The sequence below is a fragment of the Mytilus trossulus genome, chromosome 6 (assembly GCF_036588685.1).
Source record: "Mytilus trossulus isolate FHL-02 chromosome 6, PNRI_Mtr1.1.1.hap1, whole genome shotgun sequence".
In the NCBI taxonomy this organism is placed as follows: domain Eukaryota; kingdom Metazoa; phylum Mollusca; class Bivalvia; order Mytilida; family Mytilidae; genus Mytilus; species Mytilus trossulus.
Window position 1 is genome coordinate 53230321 of NC_086378.1, and position 22269 is coordinate 53252589.

At 34.0% G+C, this 22269-nt stretch overlaps 1 long non-coding RNA gene across 1 annotated transcript; it reads left to right on the forward strand.

Moving 5' to 3' along the window:
- Positions 1-212: 212 nt before the first annotated feature.
- On the forward strand, positions 213-4039 carry LOC134723533 (uncharacterized). Its single transcript, XR_010108105.1, has 3 exons — positions 213-439; positions 2759-2891; positions 3554-4039. It is a non-coding gene; the product is annotated as an uncharacterized LOC134723533 (long non-coding RNA).
- The last annotated feature ends 18230 nt before the right edge of the window (positions 4040-22269 follow it).

Below are 22269 nucleotides of genomic sequence, written 5' to 3' on the forward strand. Positions count from 1 at the left end.
AAACAAGTGCCGCATATCTATCAGAAGTTGTAAAATAATTATTACTAATTACAACAAACGCGGCTTAAAAGCCTTATCAATTTTATGTAATGCACGCGTACGTTGATTGTAGGCCCCCTAGTGTTACCACATACCGAGAAGTCTTCAAATGGAAACACAAGATAATTAATGACAAGACGTAAGACACTTAAACTGGACCCCTGTTGTGTTCACTTATCGCTACACTGACGGTGCGAAGCTATAGATGGAACGGCGGACCAGTTTATACGACACTGATCTGTAATTTTGTATAATATGATCACTTGGTATTTCTCTCTATGTACGTGCAACGAAGATGACAGACAGTGGACATCAAAAGGAGGAAAGACAAGTTAAACATAGACGGGATAGTTTTCCAGTTTCGTTTATGAAACATTCATCACAGTTCAAGAAATTGGAGGTTAGTTTTGTTCAGTTAACTAGAGGTGGGGTGAGGGGTGGGTCAAGGATACTGGGGTCCCCTCATGGATACCCGACATATATGCTCAATGCATTCTAGACGTTTAATAAGTCTCTGCTTATGTCCCTTTTCAAATCCTCGATCGATCCGCGTCTGCGAATCAATTTGCACATTTTTTTACGATAGCACTGCATAAGAATAATATCGATCAGTCCATAATAAGCAAGTACAATTATGGAACTCCAAAACTGATTATGATAACGATAATCATATCATTAAAGAAAGAGTTGTATCATGAAGTAAAGCTTAATGCTATTATTAAATTTGACTTTACTACTCTGACAATTTGTTATATCACAAAGATAAATTTATATACTACAAGTGTGGACACAGATCAGTGTGGATAGTATGTTTGGGTTTTTGACAGTGTTTTGTATGACAAAAGAAGGTCTTTGTTATCTCCATTGGTTTCTATATTATTAACTATGTTGCATAATATGACAACTAACCTGAGCATTAGCAGAGTTGTTTATTTTATATTTAGTTTTTTTTTTATTTTCAAGACGGGCATAAAAGAGCTCGAAACACTAATTGCATCAGTTACCAAATGATTATGTCAGATAGAGTATGTTATACATTCTTGATTTTGGATACATTTTGGAGGTAGTAGAAGAGGAACACATAACGAGTTAATTTTTCATGATGTGATTTTTTTTTTATATTGGAGATGGCATCTGAAATCATGCGAACTTAGGTTTGAACGTAAGATTATTAGATAAATATTATTTATTATCTTAAGTTTAATTATTATGATATTAATAATGTTTCTAATTGGTAATCTCATTATTATTTCCTACTGGTGAAAGTTGAAGTAATCTTTAAACATTTAAAAAAATAAAAAGTTAACTTTCTTTACGCTTAGTCTTAGAACAGCTGTTAGGACACACTAGCTATGAAATTGTTGCATAGAAAGATGGAAAATGTACCTATTATTTAAGCAAAAAGTGAAAGATACCCAGGGGCGGGACCAGTCATTTTTAAAAGAGGGTTCTAAACATTTGTTCCAATTTAAAACCAATGATCGTAAAAAAAGGGTGTTCAAAGCACAGAACCCTAACTGGATCCGCCACTGAATCCAAAGGATATTTATACTCATAAGTCTATGAAAAAATAACACACCATTAGTCCAGTCAAACTAAGATTTAACCTCAAACTAATTGCAACAGAAAATGTTTTAGTTCTAAACTATAGTATTATGCTCTTTATATACACAGAAAAAAGTCCCATAAAATTTAACTTGAGGAAAACTCAAAATCAGCATTTTAAATTTCCTATGGAAATTAACATTGGGAGGGGAGATAACTCTTGCAAAAATAAGTCTTTTTGGGTCAGTTTTTGGTTGTTTTTCTTGAAATTTATGTATAATATGATACTTTGATGGGATTATAGGTTTGTATTTGACTAAATTGTATAATCTTCTGCTCATGAAATGTACAAAACCGAAGTGTTATGGGTAGTTTTATATTTTGGGGGCATTTTTCATCAAAGAAATTGCAAATTTGAAGTTTTGTAACCATTTTGAAAAAATAATGTGAAAATTTTGTATTGTGTATATCTGTATATCATAATTTTTCAGCAACTTACTTATATAAAGCAACTTTAAAACACAAAAAGAAGAATACATGCTTAATTATTATTATTAAATTTGAGATTCTTCACCTTGACATGTTGAAAATTTCAATAAATGGTCAACTAATGAATTACGAAATCTAGATTATAGCTGGATAAAATATATGAAAACACCTTTAGAGATGTTTGTAATCCTCTAAAGACTGCTAAAACATCAAGAATCAATACATGCTGATGAATAGAAGCGGTCAAGTTATAATTTTGTTTCAATTTTTATTGATATTTCTGCCTTTTTTGCAAGAGTTATTACCCTTTCAATACAAATCTCCATAGAAATTTTAAAAGGTGATTTTTTTAGTTTTCCTCAAGTTAGATTTTATGGGACTTTTTTCTGTGTATATTTGGGGTATAATGCTAAAGATTAAAACTTAAAAATCTTCTGTTGCAATTATTTTTATGTTAGGGTCAAATTTATGCTAGATTGACTGGACTACATTGCGAAAAACGAATAAACGAGCAAGAGATTATTTTATGTAAATAACTAGTTTTGAACATTTTCATAAGTACCTAAAGAACTGTACTCACACTCTTATGCAATCTGTTTGGCACACAGAATAATTGACAAAAAGTCTGCATCTTCATGGATAACATGACCATTTCAGTCAAAATATAATACGCTGTTCTTTATAGGTCACCAGACACTTCTATCAAAAGGAATTTGTTTAAAGAAACACAAAAGTTTAGAAGGCAGACAAAATGGCAGAAGTTACTACAACCACAGAGAACATTAGTGAAGGATACATTTTGAGGAAAATCTTTAGAGGTAAAAAAAAAAAAAAAGAAGTATCTTAGAATGCTGAAATTAAGATTCATAATTGTTGTTTTATAAAAAGTGTTCTTTCTTATCTCATTGCTAAAGGTTTTGAAAGTGCTAATTTAAATATAATTCATACATGTATTTTGACAATTGTAGTTCGGTCGGAATTGTTATAAGTGAATCAAAATTCATAATCTTAAGAATGCGTGCAATGTATCGGTTACTCTATGAAAAGGAAAATATTATGAATTATATAGCGAGGGCCTGATATGTGATGTTCAGTTGTACAATTATTTGCACATCTTATTTCTACGGCGATCAGATCCGGCTGCTCCTTTAGCCCTTGTACATCTCTCTGAAACATTTCCTTACTTTACAAGTTACAGTTCGTTTTTGATAAGGTTAATGTAAGATGTTGCAAGACTTTTACCATCTTGAGTTATGCTCATTTATAACCATAAAAAATGCTGGATGTTTCTGTTCTCTAACTTAAGTTTGCCTCAACCGAATGTTAAAATCACAAAACTGTCTTAACTACTTGAATCCTGTGCATGTATCTGAATGTTGAAGTTGACACGTGCACATTAACGAGCAGGATCATTTGTAGCCCATAGACACATTTTTCTTTTTTTTTTGTATGAACTGCATTTTTTTATTTGATCTTTCAGATAGCTTTGGTTGAACGGAATAATGGAAACATGTATTTGGGAGCATTGCATTTACAAAGATGATTGTTCGAAAAGTTAAGAAGAGTTTGAAGATGAATAATTCCAACTACAGATCTGCATGTCACTAAAAGTTCAGATTACTAAACGATTAGTACCAGATGCATTATAACGAAGCTTCAAGTTGTCTTTCAGTTTGTCTGTAATAAATAAGACCGTTGGAATTTTCTTTTAAATTCTTTTAATTTTGTATCATGTAATACTTTTAAGATTATTTTTATATAGAACAAAAATCATATTGAATGTAGAATAGATTTATTCTGTGTCTCAGCCTCACCATACAGATAACTTTACTTAAAATAAATTTATTTTATATTTTATTATAATCCGAAATCGCATTGAAACTAGAATTAATTTATTCTGTGTCACAGCCTCACCATACAGATTACTTTACTTTAAAATAAATTTATTTTATATTTTATTATAATCCGAAATCGCATTCAAATAGAATAAATTTATTCTGTGTCACAGCCTCACCATACAGACCATACAGATAACTTTACGTCAAAATAAATTTATTCTATATTTTATTATAATCCGAAATCGCATTTAAATAGAATAAATTTATTCTGTGTCACAGCCTCACCATACAGATAACTTTACTTTAAAATAAATTTATTCTATATTTTATTATAACCCGAAATCGCATTGAATAATCACCATACAGATTATTGGACTTTCAAAATAGATTTATTTTAAATATTGTTATAATCATAAATGACTTTGAATGTAGAATAAATTTATTCTATGATTTTCTCGTACTAATAATACATAGTATGGCTCTATATAATAAATTTATTTTATAAATGGTCATACACAGAAAGCACCATGCATTTAGAATAAATTTATTCTAAGTTGAATCCTTTACAGAGAGTTGACTAGAAATGGACAGCTAAGTGTAGATTTCAGTATAAATCTATTTTGAAATGTAACAAATAAATACTAATATAACATAATTGTCTTTGTTTTTCCTGATTTTTTCTCTAATACATGGGTTATAGAATAAATTTATTACGTTCTGGTCCGAATTTGGCCTCTAATTGCACTTGTCAGAATTAAGAGTGAAAAAAGAGGAAAATTGGTTTTTTCCTTTTTTATTCTGCTCTCAACATATGTTCATTTTCGAAAGCCGTACGGTGACTTTTAGTCTGTGTCATTTGATATCTTCTTTTTTTATATTTGAATAAGAGCTTCATACTATTAAATGCAATGAACATCTGGCATAACTACTCTTTTACAAATCTCAATACTGTTATTGCCGACGAATGCCAAAAGTGACACCTCAACTGTCCATAACTGAGAAACATAACATTCGTGGCAAACGAGACATAGCATATATATAAATATTGTAAAACAATATATGAAACTTACCAGATTTATTCAGGTGACACAGCAATTATACACAAAATACAGTTATACTATAAACAATCAATGCAATCAATAATGTCAGTATATCAATTCCTGTGGTAATAGGTGAAGAGTCAGAATGTTGCATTATGCGTATTACATCAAGTATTTATGATAAGGTACATTTAAAACATGTAGTGGTTATGTTCCAGACCATATGAGTATTTGGACCGTACACGTACGGTCCGGACCGTATACGTATACTCGTACGGTCCAACCATACGCGTACGGTCGGACCGTATGAGTATACGCGTATGGTCCAGTATGAGTTGACCATACATGTTATTAGATCATATGGGTTAAATCTAAACAAATTAATATTAATCACAATCTTTATTTTTAGTTTTACTTATTAATATCATTTCAATTACACGGATAAAATAAACAAATGAACAATATAAATTAAATATTTGTTTAATTGTATATCTTAATCCTAATTTTGGTACTCTCAACCAGTGTTACACTTGCTACCACGAGTAACGTACTAATATTTTTTACATTTACATTTTTGGAGTTCGTGTTTGTTCCTTAGCATTTGCATATTTTTGTAAAGTTGTTAAATATTCTAAAACAATTGTTCTCCCACATTAAATTTACTTCCGATATTTTCAGTTTTAGCGATCATAATTCAATTATTTTACTGAGTGATCGACATGCATGATGCTAAATACATGAGATTAACAGATTCAATAAGCGTGAACTTTTAAATCATTTACATATAAAGGTTTTTTTCAATTACAATTAAACTTTTTTTTTATCAATTTTAGAGTTTAGTAAAATTGATCTGTAATGTGCATCTAATTAATTTTGCCAACTTCTTAATATTAGTCAGACCGTACGCGTACGGTCCGACCGTATGAGTATTTTGAAAAAGTACGTATACGGTCCAGACCGTACGCGTACGATCCAAATACTCATACGACCTGGAACATATATATGTATGTAACTTATTTTTTGCAGCAACAAGTTGTTTTAATATTGAACACTGCACAATATGTGTGTGTTTCATTGTCGTTTTTTTGTTGTTGCACTTTAATGTTACATTTTTTCGTTCTTTACCGCTTACAGTTGATGTGTTTCCCTCGGTTTTAGTTTCAGTTATAGATATTAGTGTTCAGCACCATAATCGCCTCATCTCAGAAGAACCAGACCAGGGGTAAATAAAACGACTAGAAATAATGCACTGTTTGAGAACAGTAATCCATATAGTAATTTCGGAATAAACGTGGTATTATTTTACACATACAGGTGCACAAAAGTTTATTCATAAATCCGCATCATAAAAGTTCTATTCCATTTAATACAAGAAAGGATTCAGAGTTCATCAAATACACAAAACTAGAACACACCCGCGAAATCGCGGGCATATACAGCTTTTGAACTGTTGTAGGATGATTTTTTGTAAAAGATATTATGTACGGAGAATTACATAAAGGTATCTGCCTTTTTCCAAAGTCCGATATGTTTCCTTTCTGTTAAATTCAATTATATTCGTGTTTCTTGCCTACGACCACAATGCTTCTCCTTTGCAAAAATGCTTCTTTTGGTAAAAGTCAAATCAAATTAAAAATTTACACCGTTTCAAACATGAATTAAATGTAACTTTTTATATATATATATACACTTATTAGTCTAAAAAATGCTTCTATGACAATCCATCAGTACTTTTTTTTAGAGCCTTATTAACATGCCAATGGCAGGATTTGAATCATGTATAAATGACTAATAGCGACTAAGGCTAATTTGAGGGGTTGTCGATCGGAGGGGTCCTGATCCCGAAATCCCGGGCTTAAAACCACGAAATACCGAGATTCAGAATTAACAGAAATTAATATCCCGAAATCAAAAAATATATTCCCGGATCTTGTAAGGATCAATCCCCAAATCCCGAGCTTAAAAACACCCGATCCCGACGCCTGCCACCCTCTAATCTCTACCTTACTTTCATTTTTGCCAAATCACTATTTTCCCTTTTAACAATAAATTTTTATGCCCCAATTATAGGCATTATGTATTCTAGTCTGTGCACCCGTGCGTTCGTTTTTGTTTGTTCGGTCGTCCGTCCGTCCGTCTCTCCCACTTCAGGTAAAAGTCTTTGGTCGAGGTAGTTTTAGATGAAGTTGAGCATGTTTTATTTATTTTAATATATATATGCAAGTGGTATGACCCCTTAAATAGTAAACATTTCAAAGAAAACAGTAAACAGAATCAGGGACTCTCTATACTAACATAGAAATTCCCTGACAGAATACAGAGTCCCTATATATTAAAGTAGTATAATCGTAGTTTACATGTAGATAAACGCGAACAATATTTGTCCACTCTAAGGAAGTATAAGAGTTGTGATTATTTAAATTCCATGACAGAATACAGAGAGTCTCATACCTGCCAACTTTTCAAAATGCCCATGGGGGTTTTGCTTGCAAGATGGCTGCCATAGTCCTAAAAAACCTTCAAGGGGGGCTTCAAATACATTTAAATTTAGTTCTTTTGGCTTCTTCATACTTTTATAAGCCTGTAGTCATTGTAAAATTAATTGTTTTGTTTAAAATTGTGGACAAAATTGCTCTTTCAAAATTTCAAATTGGGAGACTCCATGGGGGAAATCCCCCGCAAATAGTGACAGTTGGCAGGTATGGAGTCTCTATATATTAAAGTAGTATAATCGTAGTTTACATGTAGGTAAACGCGAAAAATAATTGTCCTCTCTAAGGAGGTATAATAGTTGTGGTTCTATATTCCCAGATCTCGTAAGGATCAATCCCCAAATCCCGAGCTTAAAAACACCCGATCCCGACGCCCCGAAAAAGGTCCTGCCACCCTCTAATCTCTACCTTACTTTAATTGTTGCCAAATAAAAATATTTGTCCTCTCTAAGGAAGTATAAGAGTTGTGATTTTTGAAATTCCATGACAGAATACAGAGAGTCTCTATATATTAAGTAGTTTAATCGTAGTTTACATGTAGGTAAACGCGAAAAATAATTGTCCTCTCTAATGAGGTATAATAGTTGTGGTTCTATATTCCCGGATCTCGTAAGGATCAATCCCCAAATCCCGAGCCTAAAAATACCCGATCCCGACGCCTCGAAAAAGGTCCTGCCACCCTCTAATGGGGGTCTCATATGGGGGTTCCAATCCCGGATCCCGCTTACTGTTTTGTCAGGTTCCCTTATCCCGCTTACACTATGTACGTAAGCAATTCTCAATTTTTTTGTCATTTCCCGGGTCCCGCAAGACCTCATTTCCCGTTTTCACGACACTATAATTTGACTTTCACGTTTCTCGCTACCGAAAAATCGGCAATCCCGCGTCACGCTTAGACCCCAATGAGACCCACTCTAATCTCTACCTTACTTTCATTTTTGCCAAATCACTATTTTCCCTTTTAACAATAAATGTGTATGCCCCAATTATGGGCAATCTGAATAATCATAAGAATAGATGACAAAAGTGACTATGCATGTAACCTATAGGACACAGCGGCATGATGATTGATTTATTGTGGAAGGAAGAGAAGCGACACACAAAATGAGGTCTTCTCGATAGTATAGATACTTCTGGAAATATAAACGGAAGAGGAAGTTGTCAATGAATAAAAGCCGGGGGGATGACGGACACATATCCGGACACGGATCTTGTAAGGATCAATCCCCAAATCCCGAGCTTAAAAACACCCGATCCCGACGCCTGCCACCCTCTAATCTCTACCTTACTTTCATTTTTGCCAAATCACTATTTTCCCTTTTAACAATAAATTTTTATGCCCCAATTATAGGCATTATGTATTCTAGTCTGTGCACCCGTGCGTTCGTTTTTGTTTGTTCGGTCGTCCGTCCGTCCGTCTCTCCCACTTCAGGTAAAAGTTTTTGGTCGAGGTAGTTTTAGATGAAGTTGAGCATGTTTTATTTATTTTAATATATATATGCAAGTGGTATGACCCCTTAAATAGTAAACATTTCAAAGAAAACAGTAAACAGAATCAGGGACTCTCTATACTAACATAGAAATTCCCTGACAGAATACAGAGTCCCTATATATTAAAGTAGTATAATCGTAGTTTACATGTAGATAAACGCGAACAATATTTGTCCACTCTAAGGAAGTATAAGAGTTGTGATTATTTAAATTCCATGACAGAATACAGAGAGTCTCATACCTGCCAACTTTTCAAAATGCCCATGGGGGTTTTGCTTGCAAGATGGCTGCCATAGTCCTAAAAAACCTTCAAGGGGGGCTTCAAATACATTTAAATTTAGTTCTTTTGGCTTCTTCATACTTTTATAAGCCTGTAGTCATTGTAAAATTAATTGTTTTGTTTAAAATTGTGGACAAAATTGCTCTTTCAAAATTTCAAATTGGGAGACTCCATGGGGGAAATCCCCCGCAAATAGTGACAGTTGGCAGGTATGGAGTCTCTATATATTAAAGTAGTATAATCGTAGTTTACATGTAGGTAAACGCGAAAAATAATTGTCCTCTCTAAGGAGGTATAATAGTTGTGGTTCTATATTCCCAGATCTCGTAAGGATCAATCCCCAAATCCCGAGCTTAAAAACACCCGATCCCGACGCCCCGAAAAAGGTCCTGCCACCCTCTAATCTCTACCTTACTTTAATTGTTGCCAAATAAAAATATTTGTCCTCTCTAAGGAAGTATAAGAGTTGTGATTTTTGAAATTCCATGACAGAATACAGAGAGTCTCTATATATTAAGTAGTTTAATCGTAGTTTACATGTAGGTAAACGCGAAAAATAATTGTCCCCTCTAATGAGGTATAATAGTTGTGGTTCTATATTCCCGGATCTCGTAAGGATCAATCCCCAAATCCCGAGCCTAAAAATACCCGATCCCGACGCCTCGAAAAAGGTCCTGCCACCCTCTAATGGGGGTCTCATATGGGGGTTCCAATCCCGGATCCCGCTTACTGTTTTGTCAGGTTCCCTTATCCCGCTTACACTATGTACGTAAGCAATTCTCAATTTTTTTGTCATTTCCCGGGTCCCGCAAGACCTCATTTCCCGTTTTCACGACACTATAATTTGACTTTCACGTTTCTCGCTACCGAAAAATCGGCAATCCCGCGTCACGCTTAGACCCCAATGAGACCCACTCTAATCTCTACCTTACTTTCATTTTTGCCAAATCACTATTTTCCCTTTTAACAATAAATGTGTATGCCCCAATTATGGGCAATCTGAATAATCATAAGAATAGATGACAAAAGTGACTATGCATGTAACCTATAGGACACAGCGGCATGATGATTGATTTATTGTGGAAGGAAGAGAAGCGACACACAAAATGAGGTCTTCTCGATAGTATAGATACTTCTGGAAATATAAACGGAAGAGGAAGTTGTCAATGAATAAAAGCCGGGGGGATGACGGACACATATCCGGACTTCTTTTTTTCCTTTTTTCTCCCAAAATAACGAAAATTGAATAATCATAAGAATGGATGACAAATGCGACTATGCATGGTACCTATAGGACATACAGTCACAATGATCAATTTATGGTGGAAGGAGGAGAAGCGACACCAAAAATGAGGTCTTCTCGTTTAATAGTATAGATAAACGGACTTAGGTGGCCCGGGTGTCTTCCTCCATCTTAGATTGTGGAGAAGCAGATAACCCTAGTTTAGATTTTTGATGAAATGTGCAAATTTTGAGAGTTGTTTGTAATTGATGTAAAAGATAGGTGATATAAATATAGAAAATTGTATGTTTTATCATAATTACGGCTGTAATTTCTAAAAGAAGACACCTTGTTTGTGTTTAATTTGATTTTTTTCATCTTTGCAAAAAAAGGAGAGATAATTCAGATATTATTTTTTTTATAATAGAAAGTGTTTTGAATTAACCTATTGTCATATGTATAAAAAAAAAGTTCGGTGACCCCCCCCCCCTTTTTTTTTTTATCTGAAAGCATATAATAAGAGCAATCTTCTCACATCTAGAAGTTGTGATAGAACGTTTTCTATTTATCACAGAAAATAGATTTTCCATGCATAATCTATTAAAAATCTTACAATTTTGCACAACCTGTAGCTTAAAAATAAGTCCGATGACCCATAATTTTTAATATGTTTTTGAAAAAAACATGATAATAACTTCCTTTTGACTAATTATCAAACAAATCTATTAATTTTAGATAAGACTCTCTAGCAACCTGAAGAATAAGATATGTCTTTTTCCCTCTGGAAACGTTATCTAATACGATAGGATATATAGTTGAAATACGCAAAGATAAACGGTCCTACAGATCTTTGATTATGAACATACTGTTGGTAGATTCCTTCGTCATGCACTTCACGGTTAATAGATGTTTCTTCTGTTGTGTCTTTATACCCAACTTTATCAATGACCATCATATCAGAAAGCTTCGTACTATAGAAGAACTGTCAACTGCAAGAGAAAAAAGATAACGTAAGTATATACAATCCACAATCCAAATATTATAAACAATATGTACGCTACGTAGCTAGGTTTTACAAAAATACTGGAAATCTGTGTATCGAGCCGGAGTCTTTTACTGTTCGCCCCCTCCTGGTACATGGATAGTCATGACTGGTGATCGGGGACCTGTCCCCTGAACCTCTAGACTATGACCGACAATTTCTGAAATGAAAATATCATCATACCTGTGAAGTAAATATTTATTTTTAATCTGACAACTTACGAAAGATTTGTTATTAATCGATTCATTACACCAAATATATGACTCTATGACTATTCAAACGACAGCGGTAGCGACGCACCAGTGTAAAAATGATAAAACAACGCTTTATTAATTCCGTGTGTCCAACCTTGAGATTTGAAATTGCTGTCAAACTCACTTAAATTATTGCGTTTTCTGCCGGATTTACTGTTTATCAGTAAAACCAATTAAAACGCATCAAAGATAAAAGCCTTTATGCCCGTGTCACACTGTCCCGATTTTTATATACGATGGACACCCGAATGCAAAAATTGTAAGTTCGTACGAAATTGGTCCCGATCTCGTTAAAATACCAAAAAGTGACCGAAGTCTATACGATGGAGCAGAAATTATATACGATAGTAAAAGATGGACATACGAAGGTTAACCGAAGACCGGTATTTAAGCTTCATATCTCAGCCGAAGTCTACACGATGGATTACGATGATGGCTCGATGGCCATACGATGTATAAAAGACGTCGTGTACAGCTTACGATGCATTTGAATTATATGCCGAAGTTTTAAATTGTTTGATCAATATTGAATATAATATTATATTGTACATTTCATTTCTGATTTAATAATAAGACGGAAGACCGTCTTCTCTGGAAAATAAACAAGAAAAATAAAGGTAAAATACATGTATGTACACAATACAAGTATACAAACGATCTAAAAATGCGTTCTACCTGTTTTGAACTTTGTTTACGAACAGAATTTCGACAACATATCGTTTCAGTACAAGTCTGCCATGCATGGCAGGAAATCGATCTTTTTATCTAATTCTTATAAAACTTAGTTTATTATACCCTCGCTTACTGCATGTAAGTTACGTGTAGATTAAATTGTATAGACACTCTAGAACCAAAATGCTCAAAACTTGGTATGGTGTCACTCGTTAAGAATATCTTAAGCGCTATTGACTGTAAAGTTCAAAGGTCAAGGTCACAGTGGCAGTACTTGTTATACAAGGCAATATCACCCTTGTGGACACTCTAAAACCAATATGCGCCAAATGATTTTAACCACATTTTGTATATTGTTCCTCCTTGTAATGATATGACATTATTTACTTTCAAGGCCAAAGGGCAAGGTCATGCTGATGGACTTGTTTTTTTCCCTTGAAATAGCATAATACACAGGAAATTGGTTGCTCATTTTTTTACCTGCTGGTTCTAAAGACAATGTTAAAGGTATTTCCAGTTACTGAATGTTTTGGTTGATTTAAAAAAAAATAGTTTATGTATCAAATATGCATATTCAATTTACAATTTTCTGCATGTGTCATACACAAATATAGTGTCCATATTTGTCCCCAATATGTTACATACGCATGCGCGTAGCTACGTTTACGTCAAAACGCCCGGGCGTACACTTGAATTTCGAAAATAAAACAAATAATCGACATAGAATAAGAAAAACTGGTCATTAGCATTAGCCTTGTGCTTCTTTTATCAATGGATTGTAATATTGAATAAAAAGGGACTAAATTTACTCAAATAGATCATTTAATATATTTGTTCAAATCTTTTGTAAAAGTCTGAATCTACTATGAATTCAACGTACTTTTCTTATATTTAAAGCAATTCACTCTCTGCTCAGATTCGATATGCTGTTTGTATTTTTGTCGAGTCTGTGACTTATGTCCCAAAAGCGAGACAAAGCGGCGTCAATATTTAGGTTCCAAATGTGGATAAAGTCTTTTGAATGACTCTCCGTGAAATTTTACGAAAGTTGGACAGAAACTGTTTATGATCAAAAGAGTATTCAGAGCAATATAATAATGCAATTATATCTTTAATTTTCCCGTATTTTAAGGACGAAATGTATTTCTTGCTGCAATTAATAAGTGGTCGCAGTTTGGGCTTACATTTTGTTATTTCTTAATTACATTAACTACTTGTCGAACCTTCATCGAATTTTATAAAAATGCCGAAGAAGCTTTTTCTATGACTAATGTCTAAAGCTAAAAATTTGAAAGCATTTTGTTTTCGTTCATTTTTCTGTTCTTTTCTGATAGACAGATATCCGGACTCTTCTTAACGCAATTAATTGTTTTACATGCTAAATTTATAAAACCTTCATAGATAGTCGTGAAATATTCCAGATCAAGAAAAAAATATCAAAAGAAAATTTTAGATTTTATTTTTAAATCCCTTTAGGGGCCAGCTGAAGGACGCCTCCGGTTGCGGGAATTTCTCGCTACATTGAAGACCGCTTGGTTACCTTCTGCTTTTGTTTTTTTCTATGGTCGGGTTGTTGTCTCTTTGACACATTCCCCATTTCCATTCTCAATTTTATTTAAAGGAATGATAAATTGATTCACTTTTTGTGGGAAGAAATCCTAGGTGTTCCAGAATTTTTTTTTATTGCTTTTTTTTTTCGTGTTCATTAAAAGGTGCTTTTGTCGATTGTATGCTCACTCACGGCACCCTTTAAACTTATTTAAAAGTAATATTGGTTTAGACGTTTTCTCTAAAACCAATGACCATAAGGCTAGCGTCCAGTTTAACACGATGAATAAGTTAACATATTACAAAATTTAACCAAAACAAATAAACCATTTAGATTCAAAAGTATGTTGCTATCAATGATTTTTTACTGACAGGAATCATTATGGTACATTCTCGATAGCTTTCCCTTTCGAACCAACTACCAGCAGGTGCTTTAACATTGAGCGGTTGGAACCCCTCATATCCCTCGCCAAGGTTCGGGCGTACACGTAAAAATGACCCAGCTACGCCACTGATACGAGGATGTGCCACGCTCGACATTGCCTTGTTTGAACTGTAAAATGTGTGCACTAGTCTGAATAATCACTCATATTTATGCCCATGTTTAGTGATCTATCTTAAAGTTAAGGTAATGGGTTCGTTGATCCCTTTTATTCAAAAAGAGCTCTTTCCAGGAGAATATCATAATAATACGATAGACAAAAGGATGGATGTGGCGAAAGTAACAAATGCGGCAAAATATGACCTATAGAAAACAAAATGGTTTGGAGTAAACAACAGCTCAGACAAAACATAAAAAAAAAACAATAATGAAGAAAAAGTGGGTTTCCCTATATACAAGTACCTGTTGTGTTGGTGTACGAGGCGTGATTTTGATTTTCATTATGTTACTTGATATCTTGATATGAAAAATCGACAAAAAAATAATATTTTACTTGTAAAAGTAAATCCTGAGCCTGTAATAGCTGCTTGTTCTTGTTCCATTTGAATTAATAGAAACAACGCTGTCACCTTTCTTGTTTTCATAGAATTCAATGATATGAGCTCCATGTTTTGTGAACGTCTTTCTTAACTGTCGTATTAGACTGACCAGTGCATATTGCCGTCGTAGTTCCATCTTGTCACCTTCGTACTTTTATTCGATGGCAACACGACGGGATTACGAGGTCTTCACGAAGTCGTGTTGCCATCGTAAGACCTTCGGGTAGCTTCGTGATTCATTCGTGTAGACATCGTCATGTCAAAACTGCCTGATGGAAACGATGGAAACACGAATGCAATACGATGTTCAAAGGTGCATTCCAGGTGACATTACGATGGCGAGGATGGTAATACGAACTCAATACGAACCCTCAACATCAGACGCACCTTCGGGAATTTTTTAACATGTTAAAAAATTTAGAACGCTTCCCGAAGTTGTCCCCGAAGGCTAGAAAAAGTGGCCGATGGTTCTACGATGGTTAAAGATGGCACTACGAATAGCCCGATCTGGATACGATCAGTCCCGATTTTGAAAATTTCCATAATCTTGTTGCCATCGGCGTAAAAATCGGGACAGTGTGACGCGGGCATTAATCTGTGCACGCCCGACGCGATTTAAATCTACAAAAAAGAAGATTGATACCCTCCAAAAAGAATTGTCAACCTTGGCTTCGCCGCTTCGCCGCGGTTGACAATGTTTTCTCCATGTACCAATCTATTCTATCACCCTCTTATAGCTATGTTTTATTTATATAGTGTCATTTTGAAAATCAATTTAGATGTCAAAAGGTATGTTGTAATGCGCGATATTTTATTACTATTTATTTCAAAGCCGCTTCTGAAAATTACTTTATCATGTTTATATCAGGGTGAATATGAAATAAGGAGGACTTGCATCGGATGGAGCGTTGTCTCATTGGCACTCACACCACATCTTCCCATATCTATTATATAAGTTTCGGAACATTTCAGTTTCATTCACCTTTTCGATTTTACATCGTTGCATCAGTTACTATGTTTGTTCTTGTTAGTTTCATTCAAATATTTATGATTCAGACAAAGTCAATAAAAACAAATAATAAAGCAAATGTTTACTGAACGCTCAGTGTATTATTCATACAATGTACGTGTAACACGGAAACAGCCGATACAAAGAATAGAGGTACAAATGTAAACATTATCGAGTCCTATGTGTTTAATGGATCATTAAGTTTTTAGATAAGAGAACAAATCCGGTTTAAACAATTTCGTGTGACCTAACTCTCTTTAACTATCATTATTTTAATGTGTCTAAAAAATTTGTGAAGTGATAATTTATAGATTTTAAAATTTCAACTGTCTCATATTTTTCTGAAAAGGATTGTGTAGCATCATTAATTTGAAGGATTGATAAAATAACAATAATGGGAACCAAAAATTTCCTTAACTCATTTACGAACTAATTCATTCTCTAATAAACTAAACATATCCAATTCAAACGCTTTCGGTTCTTTTTTAAAGTATTCTTGACAAACATGTGTACCGTATAAACAATTCAACAACGAACTCTCTGTAATCATATCTGATCGTTTAACCACACATATTTGTCAGAAACGTTAAATATAAAATTGGGAATGGAAAAGGGGAATGTGTCAAAGAGTAAACAACCAGATCATAGAGCAGACACCAATTGGTCTTCAATGCAGCGAGAAACTCCCGCACCCTGAGAAGTCCTTCAGCTGGCCCCTACACAAATATGTATACTAGTTCAGTGATAATGAACGGCATAGTAAACTCCGAATTATACACAAGAAACTAAAATTAAAAATCATACAAGACTAACAAAGGCCAGAGGCTCCTGAATTGGACAAGGCGCAAAAATGCGGCGGGGTTTAACGTGTTTTTTTAGATCTCAACCCTCCCCCTATTCATCTAGGTAATATAGAAAAATAAAACACAACAATATGCATCAGTTTTAGAGAATTTCGAGTCTGATGTCAGAATAGCTAATTGTGATCTTTTGTAATGTTAATTTTTCTTTTATTATGAGTACATGAATAAGTATACCTATATTTGGTATGTGTGTACCTTGCAGGGTCCTAATGTCCGTCAGAGGGGTTTTACTTGACTTAATTTCATATTATATGAATAGTTATATTTATAAAGTTACTGTTTACAAATTTTTGATTTTTTTGAAAAACTAAGGTTTTTCTTCTTCAGGCATAGATCACCTTATCTGTATTTGGCAAAACTTTTAGGAATTTTGAACTTCAATGCTCTTCAACTTTCTACTTTATTTGGCCTTTTTAACTTTTTTGGATTCGAGAGTCACTGATGAATTGTTTGTAGACGAAACGCGAGTCTGGCGCGTATATACTAAATTTAGTCCTGGTATTAATGATGTGTTTATTCATAGATCAGTGAAAAAGTTACGTTTTAGTGTTCAAGTCCATATATTAGATACTATAAGCAATAGGTCTATTTCATTCGGTGTATGGAATGATTGAAAGGTGTACATGTCCAACTAGCAGGTATCTTCTGAGTGGTTATAGTTAAGGTTTTGAGTTTTTGTCTTTTTTTCTAACACTATTTGCAATAGGTCTTCCATATTTGGTTTATAAAATATTTTATGATATGCATGTCAGTCTCGCAGGTTTTATTTGACCTCATGTTCACGGTTCATTGCTCAGTGTTAAGTTTTTTGTGTTTTTGTCTGTTTTTCTTAAACTATAAGCAATAGGTCAGCTATATTTTATACGAAAGAATTGTAAGCTGTACATGTCTGTCTGGCATTGTTTATCTGACCTTGACCTTCTTTTAATTGCTCATTCGGCAATGATCAGTTTTCTTGGTTAAACCTGTTTCTTAGAAATTATAAGCAACAGGTCAACTATATTAATAACCGTTTCACAAATGATATCGAATACGTTCCTTACGTTTTTTAAAACTACTTTCCCCTTCCCTTTCATGAATGTGACCTACCGAATTAGTATTTACCGGACTTGTTATAACCTAAGCAACACGACGGGTGCCACATGTGGAGCAGGATCTGCTTACCCTTTTGGAGCCCCTGACATCACCCCTAGTTTTTGAGTGGTTCACGTTGCTTATTCTTTAGTTTTCTATGTTGTGTCATGTGTTCTAATGTTTGTATGTTTGTCTTCTTTTGTATTTAGCCAGGCGTTGTCAGTTTATTTTCAATTTATGAGTTTGACTTTGTTCATCTGGTATTGTTTGTCCCTCTTTTTTAAGTGTATTGAATGATTTTAAGGTTTACTTGTATTTCTTGTTTGGTTTATATGATATGACCTCATTTTCTTGGATCATGTTAAGTTTATGTGATAGTTGTAATAAAGCTTTATATTTCGGACTTTCAACATATTATCATTGATTAGTAAAGGGTGAAACATTTCAGTGTATGCACTTTTGTTAAAGTCGAACCTGGTACTTTTGTCGCAAAAAGCTCGAAATAGGGATAGTGATCCGTCGGCGACCGTGGCGGCGACGTTTATTTACTTCTTAAAAGCTTTATATTTAGACGGTAGAAGACCTGGATGCTTCGTACTATGTATATAGATGACTCGTTCTCATGGTTCAGTGACTGCTTGAAAATATTAAAAAAATTGTATTGATAATTTTTCTTTCCATATTAGCATCATGAGTAGAGGACCGGGCTGAAGTACGTTCGCTATTCACTATTCACTTTTCACTATTCAAAATTCAAGAATAGTGAACTGTGTTTGTTTGCAATGTTCACTATTCAAGTTTGTGAAATTGAATAAATTTAGTATCAACTTGTGTATGTAAAAATGAGAAAAAAAAACCCAGATATGGTATACGTATGCTTGCCAATGAGACAACTCTCTACTAGAGACCAAATGACACAGACATTTAAAACAGCTACTCGCCGTACGGCCTTCAACGATGCACAAAGTCCCTACCGCACAGTCAGCTATGAAAGACCCCGAAATAACAATGTTAAACAATTCAAACGAGAAAACTAACGGCATTATCATTTTATCAAAAGAATGAACAAGAAACAAGCATGTACCACACCAAGAAACGACATGGGACAGGCTACACGGGGAATTTGGCGGAGTAAAACATGTAAGCGGGTCCAAACTCTCCCCTAACCTATGATCTCCCAGGCTAACCTATGATAGTGTTATAACAGTACACCATAAGAACCAACTATAATAAAAGTACTGAATTACTGAACATCGGTCACAAGCACCTGTCTCACATCTCACATGAAAGTAAAGTTAATGTACAAAGAAATATTTATTTTGTACGATAAGTTCGTGCGTGAATGATGAATAAACAACCCCACCGTAATAACTATTATATTGTAGCTGAGACTTCTTAATATCTTTTATATATATTTCTCTGATTGTAGTGATACAAATCAGTATACTCTGCTCAGACGATAAGGAATGTTATGTTGCACTCGATAATGTCCTCGAATTTATAGATCGGTTACCAGTCAAAAACAAAAGTTACGCTCGTAGAATTCCTGCTGTAGCAATGCATCAGACTGCCCTCATGGTAATCGCGATGTAAAAATCAGTTGTAAAAGGCTTCACTCATCAGATAGATATAAGGAGAAATACATACAACAAAAACACAGAGTGAACGTGACCGGGTACTTGTACATCCCAATAACAAAAAGACACTCAGTGCAGATCTGAGTGTGTTCTCAATTACTGTCAGCTAGTTCAAAAAAAAAACAAGTAATACACAATGCATCTCAGACTTAATTATCAAGCATTGCATATCCAACATAGTTAAGAACAGAGAGAAAAAAAACATGACATTGTGCAATGCCAAGATACAGGAATGATCAGAGTGTAGATTAGATCAATGGAATTTATTTTACTATTAAAAACAATATTGATCCCAATATAAACAATATTCAAAGAATAAATGACAGGGTTGAATTCGTAACTTTTTACAGAGACATATAATTATATGTCTCTGCTTTTTAGAATAAGTTTATTCAAAAGATCGTTAAGTTGATTTGTTAAGTAATATGTCTGTAATGAATTGCTATAGAAATTCGATTAGAATACGAGGTCTGTGTAATATATAGTATTAAGGTATAAACAGATAGGATATTTGTTATGTAGGATATTTGTTATGCATATCTAAGAGCTAATGGTACAATTGTCGCACATATTGTCACAATTATTACCTATATATCAATGGGTGTGCGGGGTCCACTTTTATTAATCAAGCAATAACGTGCGCATTTGTTTCCGGCATGGGATGTCCACATAAAAATCAATGAAATGAACAGTTTAAACGGTACTCCATGTGTCAGGGGAGGGCAAGATTAAGAGTAATCATGTCTCAAAGTGCCAATAATTTCAAAATCTCATTTTTTTCCAATATCAAAATTGTTCACATACTTATACATTTATATATCAAGACTTAAAGTAAAATATGAAAAGTCTATTAGGACTATAGGAGGTAATATAACCAAGGACTAAAAGTTTCGTATAAGACTATAGGAGGTAATATACCCAAGGACTAAAAGTTTCGTATAAAAAACTAGGTGAGTTTCCTCGATAAAATCTAATAATAGCACTTACTAATAGGATATCCGTATAATGGAGTGCCCGAATACCAAAAACGGCCGATTTGAAGAAAAAATGCTTCCCCTAGAACGTTACGATCGAATTTTGAACACTTGAATCCCCTAATTACAGGTATATCCTATATATCCTAAGAAAGGTAATAGAAGGGGGAACAAAACCTATATAGTGAATATAGTGCACAGATCCGATTTAAGGGGTATTGGAGCGCCCGAATACCAAAAACGGCCGATTTGAAGAAAAAAAGCTTCCCTAGAACGTTAATCTTGCCTACTATAACAATGAGCAACATACAATTTCTTTAGCCATAGTTACATATAATATATCCCTTTCATATATAGGCGAGTGATATGAGAGCCAAATATACATTTTTAATGCACCTACCTAACACACGGCTAAATTATATATCAATGGAAAGCTAAGAATGTGTTCTTTCCAAATATCCCGGTCGTCAAAAGAAATTATGGTGCATTTTTTTTAAATCGGGGTCAAAGGTCATGGGTGCAATTTCAATTATTTGGATAATTGCAGTAGACAAATCGATTTAAAACAACTGCCAAAACGAAAAATTACTATAAGAATACAGTATTACTGCTGGGAAAATATACTTCTATCATAGTCTTAATTAACTTTGGTCGATTTTACCGGTAACGTATGTTACGTCACGTTTTCTTTCGGAGTCTTAAAAAGTCAACTACTAATTGCACCAATTCATCGGTAGTCGCCCTTACATTATTTAAATCTTATAAAATTTCCATATTAACTTATTGCACATATTTACAAACATATTTACTGCAAATTTGATATAAACAATCCGAGACAAAATATTTAAAGCAAGGGGGAAATATTACTATGACGTATTTTCATTTTCAAAGAAAGTCCTAAGATGAACTGTAAATTACGAATTTACAATGGATGAAACGTGTGGTCTCCTGTTAGTTTGAAAGCCTACCAACCGCGTCAAGGTCGGAGAACCATATGGCAGGTTTGTTTTTTCTTTTTTTTTCTTTTCACTTATTGTTGTGCAATATGTTGACATACTGGATCATACTGCAATTTCATTTACATCACTTAATCAGATATTATGAGAGTACTAACACACATTATATAAAATCTGCAACAAATAGATTATTTTGATATAAAACATCAAAAGAATACGATCACTCATTAAGGTCAAACTGTGTTTGATTTCACCGAGGTCGGCCGCCGTGCATCTTGAAATATCGAATTGATTAAACATCACTTGACATTCGGCTACTTTGGCACTAATATACCAACTTATTTTCATAACTTGCATCGCCGGTTCAAACGAGAACAAGGTCATTCTAATATTGAACCTTTCATTTGGAATTCTTATGTTAACATATATACTTTTTAAAAGTATTCCGTTATCCTATAAATAATAGAGAGTTCGGACTTTTGGGATGAGGGACTAATGGGGTGTTAGACCAATAGGATTTCTGATTATTTAGATGTTGGGCTATTTAGGTGTAGAAATATTGGGGTGTCGGGATATCATAGCTGTATTTTAACTTGTATTCTCATCATTCTCATCGTCCAGACTTGGTTTATTTGTCAACATGACTTGTTCTTACAAAGATCATTTCCTTGGCAAGGGCATAACTCAGTGCAGCAGAGGTTTTGCTCAAAGCAGACACAAGATCTACTACATATTGATTTACCTTTGCAGGAACAGACCAAATCTTGTAAAAAGTCGGATGACATCATACCAGTAAATAAAATTGGCATAGGACCGTTGCTGC